General features: G+C 39.4%; 1 protein-coding gene across 9 annotated transcripts in view; it reads left to right on the forward strand.

Annotated features, from left to right (window-relative positions):
- sema6bb (sema domain, transmembrane domain (TM), and cytoplasmic domain, (semaphorin) 6Bb) overlaps nucleotides 1-21,846 on the forward strand; it is a 617,098-nt gene that overhangs the window by 218,238 nt on the left and 377,014 nt on the right. The window lies entirely within an intron of this gene.

The raw sequence follows: 21,846 nt of genomic DNA on the forward strand, positions 1-21,846 counted from the left end.
CTACTATGACTGGTTTACTGAGGTAGTGGCAGGGATACAGAGAGTGAATCTGGATATTAGTCATGTTCCATTGAGATTTTGCAATCTTAATCAGCATTTCCTGCTCTGTTTGTGTGCTTCCAATCATAGTCTTGTTAAAGCTATACACTCTCCTGTTGCACCTGTGCTGGACGAAGTTCCATTCTAATTGTCCACTGGTTCTTCTGAAGAAATCAGTTTCTGAGCTCAAACTATTTTTGGGATTTTGCACTTAAAAAAAAACTGATTGTAATCCTTTGTTTTCAAGTGTGAAATTTTATTCTGACCTTTTGTTTTCGTTTTGCTGCAAACCGGAGGCATCCGTGGGTATATAGATAGTGAAGTATGAGCAATTGAAGCCTTTCCCTTCATTGAGGATGGGAATACAAGAATTTAAGGCCATTAGTGGATGCCTAACTTCCACATTTAGCCATCGAGTATCAGCATTAAACACTCCCAAATCAATAAACTTTTTAAAGTTATTTTATATCTCCTTCTATTAATGTATTGTATTACTGACCCAGCAAGAATAACCCACAATCATTCTCCATGACATTCCCAACCTCTAATGTTGTAAGGTACACTGTGAACTCATTTCAGATTCTTCTAACCTTTTCTTGGAGTGGCAACAGTTTAAAACCAGCTGTGAATGATGGAAATTATGCTGGGGAGTTTCAGAAATAGATGGTCAGTTTCCTATGGCTTTTCAAAATAGACTTAGAGGCAGTTCTTTTCTTAAAATTGTTGAAATTATAGCAATAACAATTATACCTTTCTCTCTCCTTTTAATCCACCCTGGTTCTTTTGTACACCCCTTCTTTCCAATGCCTCTAACCCCCAGCTTCCTTTCCCCAGTTACCCGTCTGTCCCTGTCTATCCCCTACTTAGACCACTATCTCTTCTCCTCCAGCATTCTCATCTGCAGCCCTCACTCATCTGGTTCTACCTGTTGCCTTACTTTCTCAGCAGATTCAATAATCTGCGGCCCGTTGATGTCTCCAGTAAGCATTTCCTAGCCTTCCATCTATCGCCCCTCTCTCCCCACCTGGACTCACTGATCACTTGGCAACCTCAGCTTCAGCTTCAGCCTATGGTCTCACTTCTCTACCCAGGCTATGTACCCTCTGCATTCTCAGTCCTGATGCAGCATCTTCACCCTGAAATATTTCCCTCCACAGATGTTACTGCACCTGCAAAATTCCTCCAGCAGTTCCCTTCTTTTTTACAACAGTGACTTGCATTTGACCTCCTAACAAAATGTGACTTGTTGGAGTGTAATTTGTAATATAACTGTGAAATTTGTAGTTATTTATTAAAATTGAAAAGTGTTGCCTTCTGGTTTCAGAAACCTGTCTTCTGGCGAATATGCCAGCCTGAATTAATGAAGCTGTACTGTGTATACGTGTTTGCTACGGGCAGGGGCAGGTGCAGTGAGAAAAGTGGAGGGTGAAAGGAAAGATTGGGGTAAAAGGCCAGACAAAAGACACTGAGAAAGAAGAGGAGACACAAAGGTCAGAATAGAGATAGCAAGGAGAAGTGAAACAATGCAATAGTGAGTATGAATGGTGAGCTAATAAAATGAAATTTCACCAGAGCGCCGGTGACCAGTGATGCAAGAAATAGATTTTGTCTGATGGACTGCTCCCATGACAAGGTACCAAAATGTAAATGAATAATCTATATGTTTATTATTAAAATACACTTTCTTAGACAAATAAAGTTAGCAGACCATCTTAACTACAAAATTGATTCACTGTTTCATTCACCTTTATAAGAAAGTGATCAAAGTGTGGAGAGATTAAATTGTGTATGTGCAGCAAATAAATGAGCCCTTGAGAAAGCTGTGGCTGGACATCATTTAACTGAGTGGCAGAATATTTACAAGCAGCTCAGTACTATAGAGGTGATCTGGCTCCTTTATTTGAACAGAACTATATTACTGAAAGTATGGAGCTATACCATGGGTGACTAGTGACCACAGAGGCACCAAGACGGGATCACAGGAGAGTAAAGAGCCAATCACCTCAAATCAGAAGTAGACAACTGATGGATGTGAAGGTGCTATTGTAAAATAGAAATTTAAGGGGGAACAGCCCATACAAGATCTATGAAGTTTATGGTGACTTAGCATCTAAGGCAGAACCTAATCTAATGGGCTACTGGTAGAGCAGGCAGATACAAGTACTTTGTATATCCTCCGAGCATCCATTACCAAGACAATCGTCCATTCACTCTTCTCCTGCTCCACCCTTTTCCGGTATGCAACGACAGCACTTGCAGATAAGAGGAAGAAAGGAAATTTTTTAAAGGGGTCAGAAAACTGTAGTGAAGAACGCTCAAACAAAAGAAAACTTGCCAATGCTGGAAATCCAAACAATGCACACAAAATGCTGGAGGAGCTCTGCAGGCCAGGCAGCATCTATGGAAAATTGCATTCTACCTTTCTCCAACAAAAGAAACCCTCACCAGTCAGGAGTGTACTGAAAGGAAAGAGACTGAGAAAGAAAGATTGAGCAAGAGGGGGCTTGATTAAAGCAACTAGGATGAAGGTTCTTGGCCAGTGGATTTGGAGAGGGTGTTTCCATATGCGGGTAATCTATAATTGCAGGTCACTGTTTAATAATAGAAGGTCAGAGTCTGGAACATAAATAAGATGAAACTAGTTCTCTCAGAGAGACCAAATCTTTGAAAAAACTCTTCCTCAATGGGAAGTGGAATCAGAATTTTTGAATATCTTTTAAGGCAGGAATCAATACATTCGTAGAAGCAAAGGGATGAAAGTTACTGTGGATAGATGGGAATGCAAAGGTGGGGTTGCCTTGCTCTTGCTAAATTACAGCAAGCTTGAGGGTCTGAGTAGCCTACTTCTGCGCCTCATTCATAGGAAAATCATAAGACAAGGATTAACAAGAATAGCTCAGTTCAGGAACAGGTCCTTTGGTTTCTGATGCCAAATTAAACTAAATCTCTTCTGTCTGTCTAACACCAATGTTGTATCTGCTTCCGTCAACCCTACAGCAGTTTGTTCCAAGCATCAACCACATTCAGTGGGGGAAAAATCATGCCCCGTACATCTTTCAATTTTCCCCTTCTAAACTTAAAACCATTACCTCTAATACTTATTCCTCTAATATTACCTCTAGCACCTCTTAGATGCTGCCTGGCCTGCTGTGTTCTACCAGCATTTTGTGTGTGTTGTTTAAATTTCCAGCATCTGCAGATTTCCTCATGTTTGACCTCTAATATTTGATATTTTTTCCATGGGGGAGAAGAAGTCTTGCTGTTTACCCTGTCTATCCCACTAATCTTATTAACTTCTGTCAGGTAGTCCCCTCAGCCTGCAATTCTCCAGTGAAAACATTGCCAAGCTTGTCCCATCTTCCCTTATTGTACATACCCTCCAATGCAGGCAGCATTTTGGTGAAACTTTTTTTTAAGCCTTTTCAAAGCCTCCACATTCCCCCTGTGTTGAGGTGGACTAGAATTGCACACTAAATTATCTGAAAGAGCATCCAAAACAGGACTCAGTACACTTCACTCAAACTCTGTCTCATTATCTTCCTGAATGCATTTCATAGTTGAAAATCTCAGATCTATGATTGGCTTGATTTTGACAAGTTTGGTGTGATATTTTATTAGCAAACAGATGAGATATGCTTTGAATTAAATGGAATTAAGATTGTGAATACAAGCAATGCTGTGTTTATAAAATTTTTTATATGTGGATTCTATTCATTGGAAGGTAATCCAGTTTAATTTATTTAGGTTTCTCGTTGCTTCTGTGTTCTCCTGAAGGTGAGTTCAGTTCTGTGATTGTAGAATTTGATTACTGTTTGAATATTCAAAAAGAAACTCATGGAATGAATAGATAGGCTGCTCAAAGACAAAAATAACGCCTCAGATGCAGCTGGCTGATACTTGACCGTGTGTGAATCAAATTTAGTCAAAATGTGTGTTTAGAAGTTTTATTGAAATGTTCATTGTCATCAAACCTTTGTTGTCAACAAATTGCCAGCCCTCACTTTTATTTCCATTCATCTGTGTCGAGCCAACTTTTTGCCCCAACACCTTGAAATGTCTTTGTAACTATAATAAACAGGATGATCTTAGACAAACATAGACTGAGGTGGGTGTTTGATCAAAAAATGAAAATGACAGTAGATGTTGGGAAAGCTTAATTGATTAGGTAGCATCTGTAGAGAGAGAAGTAGTGTTAATCTTTCAGGTTTTGTTAGTATTAGATAACCAGTATCATTTGAGTCTGACGGGAGAGGGATGAAGGTGATTGCAGTAATGTCATTCATTGAGAGCTAAAAGCTCAGATTGCAACAATGAGTTATAAGAACCATACCAGAAATCTCAAGTCTTAAGAAATTAAGCTATGACCTGAGGCATATTGTTTGTGAGAGAAAACTTTGTAGACTTTCAGTTGGTGAAACTACTGTATTTTGCAGTATTGAGCCAGGAAAATCCTAGGTTTTGACTTAAATGCAATACAGTTTAGTACTTAGGGATAGCATAGTGGTGTGGCTTGTAGAATCACTCCAGCAACCTGGGGGTAATCCTAACCACGAGTGCTGTCTCTATGGAGTTTGTATATTCTTTCTTTGATCTGAGGTTTCCTCAAGAGCTCCAATTTCTTCCCATCTCCCAAAGATGTGTGAATTATTAGGGTAATTCACCTCTGTAAATTGCCTTTGTGCTTAGGTGAATAAATAGAATCTGGGCTGAGTTGATGGGTACGTGGGTTGAACAGCTTACTCAAAATATTGATAAGAGAATGGGATTACTTTTTGAAATGGAGCGGACTTAATGGCAGAATTGACTACCTTTTATGTGGTTTGGGAACCGGGATTATATGATCTCAGTTGAGATGACAGTCAAGCTGCTAGAATTGACTTCAATTTCTCCAGGTTAGGAAGAGGAAGATCAGCTTTTAACCCCAGTACTGACAAGTGAACCCCATCTAGAAGATCAGAGTCATCGGTGATAACTCATGTTTATTAATCAGTAGTTTGTAGTCGTTAGCTAGGCCAACTTATGTACAACAGCTTCTGTTGTATATGCAGCCATTCTCTTAATGCCATCAGGAAAAAGCAAGTTATTGACAGTGTTAAGTGTTAAAAAGTTATAGGTATCAGAATCAGAACAGAATTTATTATCACTGGTATATGTTATATATGCTTTGCATAACACCATTTCATGTTTGCATATTTGTAGCCTTTACTTCCTTTAATCAGGCAAATATTTTGAAATTTAAATTTCATATTTGCTAATTGTAAACAGACATATCAGACAACTAGGCAGTTTGTGATTAACCTGTAGATGAAGTCAGCAGGACATGGTTGATACCGCAACCAGTGGAATACTTCACAAGTAGTTTGAATCTTCTCTGGAATCAGCGCTCGATCACCTATAATATCAAGGCAGCATGGTAACCTGGTGGTTGGTGCGACGCTATTAAAGATCCAGTGAGCTGGAGTCAGTTCTTGCCACTCTCTGTAAGCAGTTTATACGTTAGTCTTGTGATGATGTGGCTTTCTTCTGGGTGCTTCAGTTCCCTTCCACATTTCAACAATGTATGGGTGGGTGGCATTGGTCTAGGAGTGTTTGTCACCATATGCTGCATCTCTAAATCAACAGAAAAATAAAAGAAGATACACGTTAGGTTACAGAATAGGAAGTTGAAAGTTATTGGTTGAATAGAGTTTGAATATTTCTACGTGCACAAGAGTTACTGAGCATGGTATTTCTCAGAGTGATCACTAAATATGTTACCCAGTTTCCTCAGAGCAGTACTAACAAGGAAATTCTGAAAGTCATTACCCTCTTTAGAAATGATGTTGTTTGAAACTTGCCCTTTTTTTCTCAGGCTAGTGAGGAAGTGACATCATGATAAGCTAAAAGTAAATTTATTATCAAGGTAAATGTCACCATGTACTACCCTGAGACTCCTTTTCTTCCAGCTCCTCACGGTAAAACAGAGAAATACCTCAGAATCAATGAAAAACTATGCAACAAAGACTGACAAAGAACCAATGTACAAAAGAAGACAAACTATGCAAATAATAAATAAATATAGTACTGAGAACGCGAGTTGTCGAATCCTTGAAAGCGAGTCCTTAGACCTGCAAGATAATTTATCCGTCAGTGACTCCTGGTGGAGGGTGGATCTGTGTGGATGTTGATGAAGACAGGATGTGTCTTGGTTGGATTGCTGCTGCATTTAAAACCCTGCCAACTCCCCAAGCCTGGATTTTTAATGAATAGCTGTTTCAAAAAGATATTGGAAGATTACTGTAAACACGAGATTCTGCAGATGCTGGAAATCTTGAGCAACACACACAAAATACTGGGGCAACTCACAGACAGTTTTTTTCCCTCCATGGATGCTACCTGATTTATCGAATTTCTTCAGTGTTTTGTGTGTCTTGGAAGATTATTGGATTGGACTGAATAACCATATCCCAAAAATATTAGAAGGAAAGCACAAATATTATTGTATTATGTTTAATTTTCAACAGTTTAATCATAGCTTGATAGAGTGGATCAGTATTGTAGAGCGTAAACATATATTTGTAGAAAAAATTGCCAGAAATGTCAATCATAGCCAGTGTCAGTCACAACAATGTCATCTTAATGTTATTGGCTCTTCTGCTTTTCAGTCAAATCACAGAGCAAAAATATAGTTTGAAAGTAATTACACTTAAAGCTATATTTTTGACTTAATATCTTGCAACAAAAATAATGAATAGTAAATTACAGGCCCTGATTGCAACTGCCTGATTCTGAAAATCTGCACATCTTCCATATTCTAAGCTGGAACTGCTGAATTCCCATCTAGAAATTGGATGGTCCATACCTCCTGGTGTCATTTACAATACTGCACAATAACAAAAGCTTCCTTTTCTACCTGTTAAAGAGCATTAGTTCTTTTGCAAGAATATTTCCCAAAGCTACATGTTTTCCCTCGGAATGATCATTGGCACTTTTTTTCCCCCCAGTTGTGCTGATTTTAGTTTGTACAGCATAAGTGATTGATGGAGGTGTAGGTAGGCAAAGAATTAAAGAGCTGACTATAACTGGGCCCAATATGACAAGGCCTTTGATTATCTCAAGCTGTCCTTTTCTAGATTAATCATGGCACATCCTTGCAGCAGACCTATTAGTTCACTGTAATGCTGGCCCTGTTGAAATGTACATAGTGTTACTGATAGATTTTAATTCAGTTTGTGTCATGTAGGGCTGATATTACTGCAGAAGCATTTGGGTAACTTAGTTAAATGATGTATGCTTTAACAGTAAAACGTACTGTCTATATGTAGCAATTACGTGCTATCCCCCACATTAATAACACATTACGCAGAGGTCACGCCCTTCTCCTCCTGTTCCCTCTATTCGCTACTCCTTTGTTTTCCTCCTCCTCTTCACCTTATGCTTTACTTCTTTACCTTCTTCTGGATCCTCCTTCCATTATCTTATTTTCAACCACACTTTTGTTGTGATACTGCTTCATATGTAGAATTTGAAACTCATGCAGCATCTTCATATCTCACCTTCTCATGTTAGTGGTCTGTAAAATGGGGTGCCCATGTACTCCTGCGTAACAGTATAATGCATATTGAGAAGCATATGTTTTTCATTTAGAACAGATGCAAGAAACAGAAGCTGGAATAAATCATTTGGCCCCCACACCTGCTCCATTACTCAATAAAATCCTGACTGATTTTCCTTTTTACCTCAGTGCCATTTCCCTGTATGAAACTCTTGTCCCTTGATTCCTTAATATCAAAAAGATTGTCAGTCTCCATTCCAATCATACTCATATCCAAATATAAATTGCCTTTTAGGTGATGAGTTCTTCTTCTTAGTTCAGTTTGGGTGACCCCATCTCCATACACCCCAGATTGTGTATGTTTTCTTGAAATCACCTCTGGTCTTCTCACCCTAAGAGAGTATATGCCCCATCTACTGAATCTCCCCTCACAAAACAATTCTTCCATCCCAGAATAAATCTGCAGAACCTCTATTACATCCCTTCTATCACAGGTATATCCTTCTTTGTAAGAGAAAGACTTGACCTGTACCTATTAATCCAGATGCAGTCTCAGCAGAGGTCGAATTAATTTCTGAAGGATGTCTTAACTCTAGAACCCAAATCCTCTTGAAATAAAGGCCAATGTACTATTTGGCACCTTAATTGTTTGCTGTACCTACACATTTATTTTCAGAGATGCCAACATCTTTTAATATTCCATCATTCAAAAAGACTCTGCTTTTCACAATCAAAATAATGACTTCATATTTTCCCTCAATATGGTTTGTCTGCCATGCCATCAACCATTCATTTAACCCGTCAAAATTTCCTTGAAGTTTTTCTCCTCACAGCTCACTCTGCTGTTTAGTTTTGTATCATCTGCAAACATGGCTATACACTTGATCCCCTTTTACAAATCATTGTGAGCAGCCCAGCCTCCAGCCCCAGCCTTTGCTGAACTCCAGAATCAAAACTGACCTATTTATTTTGGCTCTGTGTTTACTGTCTGTTAAGTAATTCTCAGTCCACACCAGTACATGACTCTCAATGTCATGCACTCTAATTCTGTTTAGTTACCTGTATAGAAGCAGATAAAAGTCCCTTGGAAAGTCCAAGTTCATCATATCAATTAGTTTTTCCTTATCTACTCTAGTAGTTATAAACTCAAAAGTTGATAGCAGATTTCTGAAGCGTAAATTCTCTGCCATAAATCTATGTTGATTCTTCTAATACCTATTATTATTTTATAAGAACTTTGTGATTATTTCTTTGTTAATATACCCTACCATTTTCCTGTTGCTGATGTCAAGGTACTGGTACAATTGTGAGCATTTTAAAAGCACAACTTCATATTTCTCAGCCAAACTAATTAAGTTCAGTGATTGTGAATTGCTGTAGCCTCCTGTTGCTCAAATAAATGATACAGTCCATTTACACAATTATCTGCTCAAACTACGGGGTTCTTCTGGATAAGATTGTCATGGTGACCAATAGCAGATGTCAGAGTAACATCAATTAATCTTGCTTTAATGATATAAAAAAGAATTAGGTCGCTTACCCTCTTTGGAAGACAGTATAACACCCCCCCACCACAGAAGATCTTCGGTACATCTTTGAGGAAGCTAGAATCCTTGTGTCCAGACAAGAATGGCTTGCTCTTAATTTTTATTTCAGGAACAGAATGTGAAAGCATAAAAAGGAAATAGTCTCAATCTGTATACAGTGTCTTTTTTAAATGTGTTTATGTGTGTGTGTGTGTGTGTGTGTGTGTGTGTGTGTGTATATATTTTTTTTTTAAAAATTTTATTTATTTCATTAGGATCACCAAGTAATTTTGACAGACAAACTGCTGTACCTATTCCACAATCAAGATTGATATTGGCAAAAATAGAGTTCTCTTCATTGTTAGAGAACACACACCAAGTGTTGAAGGAATTCACCAGGTCAGGAAGCATCTACGAAGGGAAACGGACAGTCATTGTTTCATGTCAAGACCCCTCATTCAGGTCCCAATGAGTAGTTTCAACCTGAAACATCAGTTGTCCATTTTCTCCATAGATGGTGCCTGACCTTCTAAGATCCTTGAGCACTTGGTGTGTTGGTCCCTACATAGTTAAGTAATTTAATAGTGCAGTCAAGGCTTTTGGCTTAAAAAATAGACTTCTGGACCAGAGACTGGAGATCTAGACAATAAGGCATAGATGGGAGGACTATAATAACCACAGTATTCTGAACACCATTGATATCCTTCCCTGCCCCTTCAGTAAATAAATGATGCACTTTGAGGGTGAAGAGAGGGTGGGGGAGTTCCTTAACTGATCTTGAAAAAACTAAAGAAGAGGTTGTGAGTTTATATGAAGAATACAGTGGCTCTCCTTAATCTGCCCATTCTTGATTGGTTGAAAAAGCATAGCTCTCATTAATGGCTACTGAATGGTGACTAGGAATGGCAGCCTTGGCTGAATTTTTACCCTATCTTTAGACTGGAGCTAAAAACCAAAAAGGTAACAAAATGTAACAATCAGCACAAGTATTCTTTCCCACTGGGAAATAGTAATATAAAGTAATTGGTAGTAATAGAAGTAAAGGAAAAACTACTAATGTTTTCAGAGAAAATGGTTTCCCAGTATATCCAGCATATGTTATTTGAACTCCTGTCTCACCTGAGATTGAATTCATATTGAGGATTAAACCTGATACACTTTTTATCCATATAATTAATTTCCAAAACATGTACACTGAACTGTCAAGGGAATGACCCATGAAACATTGTCCCATCTTACGTTGCTCTGAAATATCCCATTTGATCCTTCTGTACTAGTAATGCAAAACAGTCTGACATCCGAAACTATCAGCTAATGCATAATTGTTTCAAGCATGCCTTAGTAAGGCCATGAAATGCATCAGCCAGTCATGCATTTCAGCTAAAAGACAGCACTGAATTTGAATCAGAATGATTGCTTCCTTCTGTCCTGATATAGATTCTGCCATGGAATGGTCATTAATCATTGGCCCAACTAGTCCACTGAGTTTTAATAAGAGATTCCTACCCATGGCTCAGGCAGTACCTTGATTTAAATAGGCAGCTGTGACTATCTTGAGGAGTTTCAGGACAGGATTATGTCCTCAGCTCTCAGACAATCTGCTCCAGCAGTTCTCCTACTTTGACCATTGGGGAAAAAATGATAACAGCTGCATGTAAACCATCTCTTCTTTGTCATTGAAGAAAGGAGTGACACACCCAACATTTCATAGTTCAGTTGTAGCAAAGACTTAAACTTGTTACTGATTAAAGTATGGACATGTGCAAATGTGCTGTGACCTTATGTTTATTTTAATTTTTACCTTGACCTCAAATTGACTTGGCTCCATAAATATCTTCTCCTGCGCTGAGTGCTTGAGTTACACAGATATCTTGGTAATCTTTTTCCATTGCACCTCAATGTAAATCTCCTACCATCTTATTCTGTATATATCACCAATCAATCTGGATCTCATGAAATACTTACCTGACAGGATTATTGTTCCTTGGGGAATGAATCTCTGCTGCTGCTATCTCTACACACCAACCCCTTGAGGATTTTGGGGCTTCTTCTCATCACCTGTCTGGCAGCTTTTATTCACTGTATTTTATAGACAATTCAGTTAAATTTCCTCCTTTAATTACTTCTGTTTTCATCCTCTGTTCTTTGCCATCTGGAGTCGAGAGGGCAAACCGCCAAATTCTTATGTTGTGAGCTTCAGCTCAGAATAGTTCTGATTGGGAGACAGAGCCCAGGCTCCTTGCCACTGTCCTCTGCTGCTTGTATAAAGCAGTTCCCTTTGCCCTTTGTCATATTCCTCATGTATTAATACATGAAGTGCCTCTGGCTTTTTGAGATTCCATACAGTACAGATACATTCTCCCAAGGTGGGGTGCTTAATTTTTCTGTTGCTGCAAAGAGTGAATGACCTGGCACCATTTGCTTTAATGAATGTTTCTCCCATCAATTCACACTCCCTTAACAAATCAGAATTGTACAGCTGGAGTGTAAATAAGACTTTAAAAAAACACATGCTATGTCTTGCTCAGTATACAATGCCACTGCTTTTATTCTGTTAACAGAGAGGATTCAATTTAAAACTTGGAAATCCTGTGTTCTGCCCTCTGAGCTAAGGAGACAGGTAGAGAAAGCTACTGAGGAGGTGGCCAGAGTACCAAAGACCATAACACATAGGAGGAGGCTATTTGGCCCATTGAGTCTGTTCCACCATTCAATCATGGCTGACTTTTTTCCAACCCCCTTTTTCCTGCCTTCTTCCTGTCACCCATAACCTCTTACTAGTCAAGAACCTAGCGATCTCTACCATATTCACCCAATGATTTGGCCTCACAGCCTTCTGTGGAAGTGAATTTCACAGATTCATGGCCCTCTGACTGAAGGAATTCTTGCTCATCTCAATTCCAAGCAGACATCCCTTTATTTTCAAGCTGTGCCCTCAGATCTTGGATTCTCCTCCTGATGGAAATATCTTCCTGCATCCATTCTATCCAAGTCTTTCAGTATTCAGTAGATTATAATGAGATCCCCCTTCTCTTCCTTCTAGACCCCGTTGAGCACAGACCAAGAGGCACCAAACACTCCTCATATCTTAAGATTTTCATTCCCAGAAACACCTTGTGAACCCCCTCTTCCCCTTTTCCAGGGTCAGCCCGTCTTCCTTTAGATAAGGAACCCAAAGTTGTAAACGATGAGTACATCCTTGTCTTTATATTCTTGTCCTCTCAAATTGAATGCTACCATTGCATCGGCCTTCTTTACTACCGACTCAACCTACAAGCTGCTGTTAGGAGAATCCTTACACTTAATACAGAATTTGTGTTTGTCTTTCTCACTTTTCTCTTTTCCTGAAAACCAGGCCTTTTAGCTAAACATCAACATTTATGATGCTCTTTATTGCAGAAGAACACCCAAATGTAATTTGACAGATAGAGATGCAAAGACAAGATAGGTTCAAAGAGATCTTTAGTGGAAAGTGAATGAGTGAGAGGGGTGGTTTAAGGAAGGAATTCTGTAGTTTGGGGCTAAAGCAGCTGAAGCTACAGCTGCCAATGGTGGGGTGAACGGAAAATGGACTGAATTTGGTGGGCTAGAGGTGGTGACGATTCCTCAAATTGTGAGGGACAAAAACCACACAGTAATTTAAACATATGTATGAAAGTTTTAAATTTCAAATAATAGAGTGAAGTGGGAGTTCTGAAACCAAACTAGGTCATCGATTGCTGGACTAAATGTTGAGATAGGTCAATGCAGGATAGGATATGGACAGCTGGTTCCTTCCCTCACTATCTTGATAACTAGACACTGGGATACAGAGGCCAAATGCACCATCCCTGCTTCTGCTGAGTTTGAGATTGTTCACCTTAAGTCAGTCCAGGGAGCAAAACTGGTGTCATTCCATTCTGTACAGATCATTAGCACGCTAGCAAGTACACTTATCCACGGGGAGAAGCTAAAACACATTGTAATAGATTTTTTCCACTTTACCACACTTTCCTTCATAACCTCCAGCAGGCAAATATCAGGATATGGGGAACACACTTCACTCAACGGGAGCTTCCGCCATCTGGAAAACGAGCAAAGAGTGAAACGTCCCCAGAGCAATATGTTTGAATACTACTTAATCCTGTTCAAACCCTGTTGTTCTGCTGCAGTGCTGCAGCTGTTTTCAGCTGTTCCGTGCTTGCTCCACCGTGTGGACTTTCCTCATCTCAGTTGTTCGAGGGAGGGCAACTGTCTGACGTTGCTGCAAAGTTTGCTTCACCCCGAGGACATCGACAGCAACAAAAGTGAGATTGTCCTCGCAGAACCAAGTGTTTCTTTGGAGACAGCTGATGAGAAGAGAAGATTAGACTCAGGCAATTGAGGAGTCAACCTCAGATTTCTCCGTAGAGACTATTGATTGAGCTGTTGTTGGGAACAAAGAGGAGGCTGTCTGAGACTATTGGGCTTGCTGTATTAAACAGGGACAGCTGATACAGTCAGGCAATTAATAAAGGAGAAATGTTGACATAGTCAAGAGATTAATAAGTATAGGATGTGTTTATTGGAAATTCATGGCCAAACCTTTCTTTAAGCACAGCTGCTGGCCTGTAAGATGCTTACACACCCAACCGTCTGGACCAGCCCAGGTTCACTGCATTTTACAAATCCTTTTTACCCCTTTAATCAGGCAATGTTAACTTCAACATCCACGGCACTGTTCCATTCCAGTGCATCGTAGCCTTGGTGGACAGACATTTTCCCAAGTAAGTCAGATACGGCTATAATTTTCTTGATGAATTTGACAGGAGGCTGCCACAGCTGCTTTAATTGCTTTATTTTCCAGTGTAAGATTTCTTATTGTATTCCTGTCTTCACTTAAGGAGATAACAGATCATGGCAAGTGTGGCTGCCATTTGGGATGGCCATGTATGTGTGACTTCAGTGTTTCTTGGTAGGGGATGCGTTGTTTGGGGTGGAAAGTTTTGCTGTTGATGACTGCTATTCAATGAGTCTTACTGGGAAATGTGTGGGTTTGATGTTCATTCGATTCGTCTATTGGCTCTCAGTGACTTGAAGTAAACTCAGATAGGATAGACGGCCACAGTCGTTATCCCAGTATGGGGGAATCTAATGCTCGAGGGCATATTTAAGGTGAGAGGGGATGGATTTAAATGGAACATGAGCAACAAGTTTTCTATATGGTGGATGTATGAAATATGCTGCCAGAGGAAGTGGTAGATGCAGGAACAATAGGTGCATGGAAAGAAGAGGTTTAGAGGGATATAGGGCAAACCGTAGGAAAATGAGACTAACTTATGTAGGCACTTTGATTAGTATGGACATGTTGGGCTGAAGAGGCTGTTTTCATGCTGTGTGATGATATGAATGGTCACATGTGCAAGTTACTGGAAGAGTGTTAATTCCTCTGAAGAGATGTATGTGCCTTTGAGTGAAAATGGAAGAAACCATGGGAACTGCACTAAAGTAGTTTTTCTGCAGGAAAATTGAAAGTCAATCTAAGTTTGGGTAAGAGCTTAGAGTAAATTAGAGGAGGGACAGCACTCAGTTTTACCTGATTGTGATAGCTACCATCTTGAGTAACATTTCTGCAGGGAGATGGAAGAGCTACAGGGATGACCCTAAAACTGTTTCAAAACAATTGCACAGGTTTATTCAAGAAAGGGACCTGGGCAAAAGTAAAACACAACTGGTAAACCACACTCTGCTTTACTTTCATTTAGCACCTAGCAATGGAATGGTGTAAACAAACAATAAAAGTAATGTGATAATTGTTTCCCCACCAAGGCAGCGCCCCTTTAATTGGCTTTTCTGTATGCCTACAGAAAAACTTTTATTTCCTCAGGAGAGTTGATTAGTTTGAAAATTGTTCAAAATACCTTGGTGCATAAGGCTAAGGGTGAGCTATCAAATACAGCCTGTGCTAATTTGCTTTCAGTCACAAAAGCCGCTGATACAATCATTCTGTCTGTGGGATGCAGTGGCTCAGGAAAATACTGTAGTTGTATTGGGATAATCTCATTATGTTCAAGCAAATAACCTAGCTCACCAGTTCTAATTTTTACTCTCTTATTTCAGAGGGCAGATTGACAACTATAATCAACTTAGGTTATATTGCAGCTGCTTTTCTTAACATGTCACTTTGACTTTTACCTCTGCATTACAAGGATATAGATTTCAGCCACACAGTAGTCTTAACCACTTGGTGCAGTTTTGGAAGAATGTTCCATTATCTTTAGAATGAGATATTAAACTGAAATTAGAATATTTAACTGTAAAATGTTCTGTATCTGCTTTTTAAAGAACAGGTAGTTCCAGCCTATATTTATCCTTGAAGTAACATCTAGAAGATGCATTAATTTTCTTTTTGCTATTTATGGTGTGTTGCTGAGTGCAAATTAGCTGGTGCATGTGCTCCATTAAAAAGAACTACACTTCAGAAATCATTGTGAAGTGCACAAAAAATTCTTGAAGATGTCAAAAGTGCAACTCAACTGCAAGGTTTTGTATTGAGATTACATAGGTGGTCAGAATCTGCTTCCAATTATGTTAATTATAGTGTTAGAGCTGAGGAAAATTACTATCATAGAATAGGAACAATTTTACAACACCAGTGGGTGCAGCAATTGTTACTGTGAATATAATTTTAATTGGTGTAGGGGAAAGCGAGTTATTAGCCCTTCCCCTCTGCATTGTTGCGATTTGCTTGGATCCATATGTCAAGCATTATGGTTATTATTTCAGGTAAATCATTTGCAGATCTTTTTATATTGTTCCTTTGCCTACTGGAAAAAATAGGTGCAATTTAGTAGCAGTATTTTTTTCGAATGGGCTCCAGTGGAACCGGGGAGGAGGGGGCTTCGAACGCTCCAAGTAAAGGACATTTCACAGAGACACAGAGAAAATCTAACTTCCCAATTCAACTCGTCTGTTTTCCTCCCTCCTGTTCTGTGTGAGGGCAGCTGTGGCTCCAATACTTCACCCTATTCCTCCTGTGTGAGTTTGTGCAGGGGGGCAATGTTACTTTGACCTCTAAGTGTTAGCAATTTTTTAAAATGGAAGCCTCCCCCCCCCCCCCACCTCCCTGTGTAGTCACTATCCGCTGTGGTATGGCAAATACACTCTTTAACCACATTCCTGTGTTTAGTCATGAATAACTAATCTAGGAACTTTTTTTTGCTATTCTCAAGATATTGCAAACTATTTGTAGTTTGACGTCGGTGTCTGCAGGCTATTTACCCCAGCCAATTTTCACCATGCCATTCCATGTACACAAATGCAAATATTTAGCCACTGTCATAGGATAAAAGTCAGCAACAGTTATTTCCTTTGCTCCCTAACCCAGGAGGGCTTAATTTTACCAGCACCCACTTGGATTTTCAGGAGGATTATCTCAACAAACTCACAACAGACCAATCCTATTTGCTTATGCAGTGCCATTCCAGACAGTACAGTCTCGTAATGCCACAGTGTAGCACTGGTGTTGCTTTATTCCAAGGATGTTACTCTAATCTTCTCAGATATAGTGTAATACTAACTTTGCTTGCCCAGACCTACATGGAGCCAAGTTCTTATTGCAACATTAACAGCTGTGGCCGAGTATTTGATTAGGATTCAAGCCAGCTTGGCCCTTGTGCTCTTTACAGTGTAAGCGATCCTTGAACATTAGTAAAGAAGATGCTTAGTTACAGTACGTGGACCCTACATTGCAGCAGGTGCTGTTATGATTGGACCATGAATGATAAACATATGATAAATTGGACCTCCCAGAGATAGCTTGAACACTTTGACAACTGGAAGACTGCATGCTTTTGATTTCCTGAGTGCTGCTAGTAGGAAATGCCTGTCTCCTCTCAACACCAGATCATAAAATTATATCTAATTATATCACGTACCTCACAAAGAAGGGCAGTTAACACATGGCAGCTTGTCATGTGAAATCCAACCCATTCACCATACAGCATAGAATTCACAGCTCTGTAACAACAAGCAGTTCACATCCCAAATCCGTGACTGTTGCTCTAAGAAGAACAAGCACTTCAGGCGTGCAAGAACCCCCCCCCCCCCCCCCCCCCCCCAGCACTGGGCTCCCTTCTAAGTCGCACACAAGGCTGACTTGGAAATAACTACTTTTTTATTCATCATTACAAAAGTCCAAATTCTGGAACTCCATGTTCAACAGCAGAGGTGGGAATACCTTCTACAGGAAGAATATAGCACTTCAAGATGATGGAGCACCATCAACTTCTCAAGGGCAAATAGCACTGGTGATAAATACCAGTAATGCCTAAATTCCATAAAATAAATAAAGTTGAATTTTCCTATGGACAACAGTTCAGAGATCATAATTCAGGATTGGAGTTTTGTTTACCAAAGATCACACAATGGTTAGAGCAGACCCAATCAGAGCAAGTAATGAAAAAGCTTGGCACTATTGGCATTGAGCTTTTAAAAGTCTTATCAACCTTAAAAGTCAAGAACAAATAAAAGGATTCCCACAACTAGGAGCTGACAGTGTAACTCTGTTTGAAGAATAAGCACCATACTCTGCAAAGCCCTGTTCCATGTTCCTCGAGGTTCTAACCAAGGTTCCAAGCAAGCTTTCCAACTAATAAGGAGGTCTAGCATTTTTGTTTTAATTTACTGCACCCTCAGAACATCACAGAACAAAAATAGAAATATTCATGTTTTGCATTGTAGTTATGGAGTTTTGATTATTGGTAATTGGCTTATCATAGTCACCTGTACAGAGATAAAAGTAAAAAAGCATTGGTTTGCATGCCAACCAGACTGATAATGCCAAAGAAAAGTACATTGAGGTAGTACAAGGTAAAAACAACACCAGAATGAGGGTTATAGTGGTAAAGTTACAGAGAAGGTGCAGTGCATGTAGGCAAGTCAGGTGCAAACGCCATGACAGGGTAGATTGAAAGATCAAGAGATCTTCTTCATCATATAAGACTATCTTTGATGAATCTTGTAAGAGCTGCCATTGAGCCTGTTGGCATGTAATATGTTTTGTAACTCTAAAACATTAAACTAATTCAAAGAAATCAAGAGCTGAGAGATGTGAGTTTTAGTTTGTCCCTGACTTGGTAGCATTGTGACATGTGCGATTTGTGCAGTTCTGCATATAACCTGTGGTGAATTGCTTAAGCAAACAAGAATGCTTAATTAAATTCATGTTTACAAGATTACTCAAATATTAAATACACAATAATAAGAATTTTCATTTGCAAACAGACTGCAGATATATCTGAATGCCATTTGTTATTGATGTTGTTGGTAGAGGGAACAATAACTGAAAGCTTTAAGGACACATTTTCACCATTTTCAAAATGGTGTCTTGGATTATGTTCAGTTACTAAAGCAGCTTTACAAAGCTTTAATTCAAGGTTTCACTGATAGGACTGCACCTTCAACTTCAGTTTTCAGTCTGCAATGCTTATCTGCTGGTCTGAATTTAGCAAGAAACAGAATAGTGGTAGTGTGTGGAGTTTAGGGGAAAAAAAAATCCACCATTTTTTCTATGATTATTTGGGATTAGCTACTTCAGAGGCAGTGTAGCTTTACACAGAGCAGATCTGAGTTTCCCTTTGGATGGTATGAGACATATCTTACTGGGAGCACAATGTTGCTGACATGAGCAAGTTTTCAAGAAAACAAAATGCTTCACCGTGGTGTTCACCATGCTGTGTTTATGATAAGTTAATAATGTATTGATTATACTGCAAATGGAACAAGAACTGTTTCTTTGTTGTTCATGCCATCTGATAACAGCAGTGTAATTATGCACTAAGGAATGTGTGCTTCTGTTGTTTTCCATGGGTTTGAACCAAATCATTACAAATTTTTCTAATTAAATGTTTGCATGTTAGTTCAAAGGAGTTTTTTTTTAATGACATGAGTTCCACCAACGGCTTTGCAGCTATATCAGCGGTACAGATTAGTTTGCAAAATGTTGAGGGTTTATGTGAAATCCAGATGTACAGGGACACTTCACCCAGTGAGTCATTGTGCCAAAGCATTAACTGTGCTGCATTGTGGATGTCCCAGGTCCTGCTTCTTGTGTGTGGATTGGTGACTAAACTCTGCAGCTTTGTGCTTGGTGCATCAGGCCTCTCTGTTCTTTATGTTTGGGCCACCTTGTATTAATGTACATCTCGAAGAAGCAGCTGAGCTCAAGTTGAGCGTCAGGTAGAGAAATCTTGGTTGTGTCCAACGACATTGTGGATTTTGCATAGATATAGCAAAAACTAGTGAACCTGTTCATTTTTTGCAATATTCTGGCAAATTTTATTGGGTGCTTTCTGGTGTTAAATGGATGAGTAAGCGATTTTCATAATTAAGTTTCCCAAGGTGAGGAGTTTGAACTCTTAGCTTTGTATTTGTTAGTCCAGTACTTTATCCATCATGCTACCACACCCGTTAAGAACTATTCAATAGGATGAGGCTCAGTTGCAATGCTCTTTGCCTGCAGATTTCTGTCAAGAGTTCTGCCATGATTTCTGACAATCTATGAACTCAGTTTCAAAAATTCTGCAACTCATATTCTCAGTATTATTTATTGATTTGCTGTATATAATTATTATTGTAATTTTCTGTATTTACTCAGTTAATCTTCCATTACACGTTGACTGTCTTTGTGTGTAATTTTTCATTGATTTTGTTTTATTTCTTTGTTCTACTATGAATGCCTGCAAGAAAATGAATCTCAGGGTAGTACATGGTGACATATACAGACTTTGATAGTAAATTTAATTTGAACTTTGAAAAATTATAATACAGGGCCTCCAACCTGGAACATTGTCTCTGCTTCTCTTTGCACACAACAGTGTGACCTGCAGAGTATTTCCAGCATTCTTCGCTTTTGTTTCAGCTTGCTCTTTCTCTAAAATTCTGCATGCCAACCGACCACCTAGGAAAGCTGGATTCAAATTCAGTTTACTTTATTTTCATGGGCACCCGGGTGCAATGAAATTTCTTTCCCATGTGACTCACGAAGTACACAGTATACATGGTATTAAAAATAGAGCAGTAAATTTAGTGACGAGTGCAAAACAGCAGGATGCGGCAATGCAAACTGAAGTAGTGCAAAAGAAATGCTCAAGAGGCAATAATGGAGAAAACAGAATTAAGCGTACATGGCTGCAATACCATGAAGGGGATGTAAAAGAATTCAGGAGTCTGATACCAATGGGGAACAATCTGTTTATGAGTCTCACCATCCAGGCTTTCAAACTTGTATCTTGTCCTAGAATGCAGAAGAGAGAATGGCCAGGGTGGTAGCATTAGGCTTCCTGATATGACACACTATGAAGATGGACCGGAAGGTAGTGAGGATTCTCTCCATTGCTGTTAGTGTCAAAATCTACCCTTGCCTGAGTCAAACAGGTTTGGAAACATGTAGCAGCTACTTGGTCCTTTAAGATTCAAAATGGTGACTGAGTTGTACTCGCGCATACCAAGCATATTATTGCCAAAGAGCATCAGAGGATGCACACCAAGTAACTGCCAGAAATCTGCAGAGTAGGCAGACGACAGCATAATTCGGCTGGTTTCATATCGCTGCTGATTTTCTGGAAATTCACAATATAGCATTCTCTTAACTATGTCATGATCAGTCAGGTTGTTATAAAGGATCTTTCATCACTGTGTAAAGAATGAACAGCTAAAACTGCAGGGGTTTTTTTTGCAGGATTGTTTGATCTTTCATCACTGGATTTAAACTTGTTTTGACTGGCTTTCATTGCTTTCAATCTCGGGGGTCTACAAGGGTGTAGCTTGAACGGTGGTCAAGTGTAATAATTTAGTGTACAAACTATTTATTCTCAAATTTAGTGTACACAGGTTAAGAATTTCTCCCAGTACAGAGCATGATGGAAAGAGCACAGAATAGGACCAGCTAGGGGGAAAGGGAGGAGGAGGGGAGAAGGGCCCACCGAAGAAGGCTGTGGTCACTGACACTCACAGATTCTTTTGCACTGGGACCCCCTTTGCACAGCGATATCCAGAACTTCAATGAAACTATTTTCTTGGTTGCAATAGAGGTTTCCTGCTATTGGTGTGGGCTTCCCCTCTCTGCCACTGGATAGCACGGTTACTGCTATAGCAAATTGTAAACGTTAGTCATCAGGAGCTACCTCCTGGTCTGCTGACAGTGAAGGCCAGCAGTCTTCATATTACAAAGTAAGAACTCTTGTCCTCCCCATAGCCCTGTGTCAGGTGGTCGTCCACGATCCTCAAAATTGTGCCCAAAATTTTGAATGTACCAAACATTTGGGTGGTTACTGTCATCACTTCTTTCTGTGGTTAACAGTGCAGAATGTCAGAAATACTCTATGGATCAAGCAGCATCTGTGGAGATAGAAAAATTAATGTTTCGAGTTGGTGACTTTTCATCAGTTTGGAAGCAAGGTCATTAACCTGAATGTTGACTTTGGTGAGTCAGGGTGGATAGAAACGTAGAAAACCTACAGTACAATACAGGCCCTTCGACCCACAATGCTGTGCCAAACATGTACTTACTTTAGAAATTACCTAAGGTTAACCATAGCCCTCTATTTTTCTAAGCTCCATGTACCTATCCAGGTTTTTCTTGAAGGACCCTATTATATCCATCTCCACCACCGTTACTGGCAGCCCATTCCATGTACTCACCGCTCTGTGTAAAAAAACTTACCTCTGACATCTCCTCTGTACCTACTTCTAAGCACCTTAAAACTGTGTCCTTTTGTGTTAGCCATT

Source organism: Hypanus sabinus, chromosome 16 (genome assembly GCF_030144855.1).
Source record: "Hypanus sabinus isolate sHypSab1 chromosome 16, sHypSab1.hap1, whole genome shotgun sequence".
NCBI classification, from domain to species: Eukaryota; Metazoa; Chordata; class Chondrichthyes; order Myliobatiformes; family Dasyatidae; genus Hypanus; species Hypanus sabinus.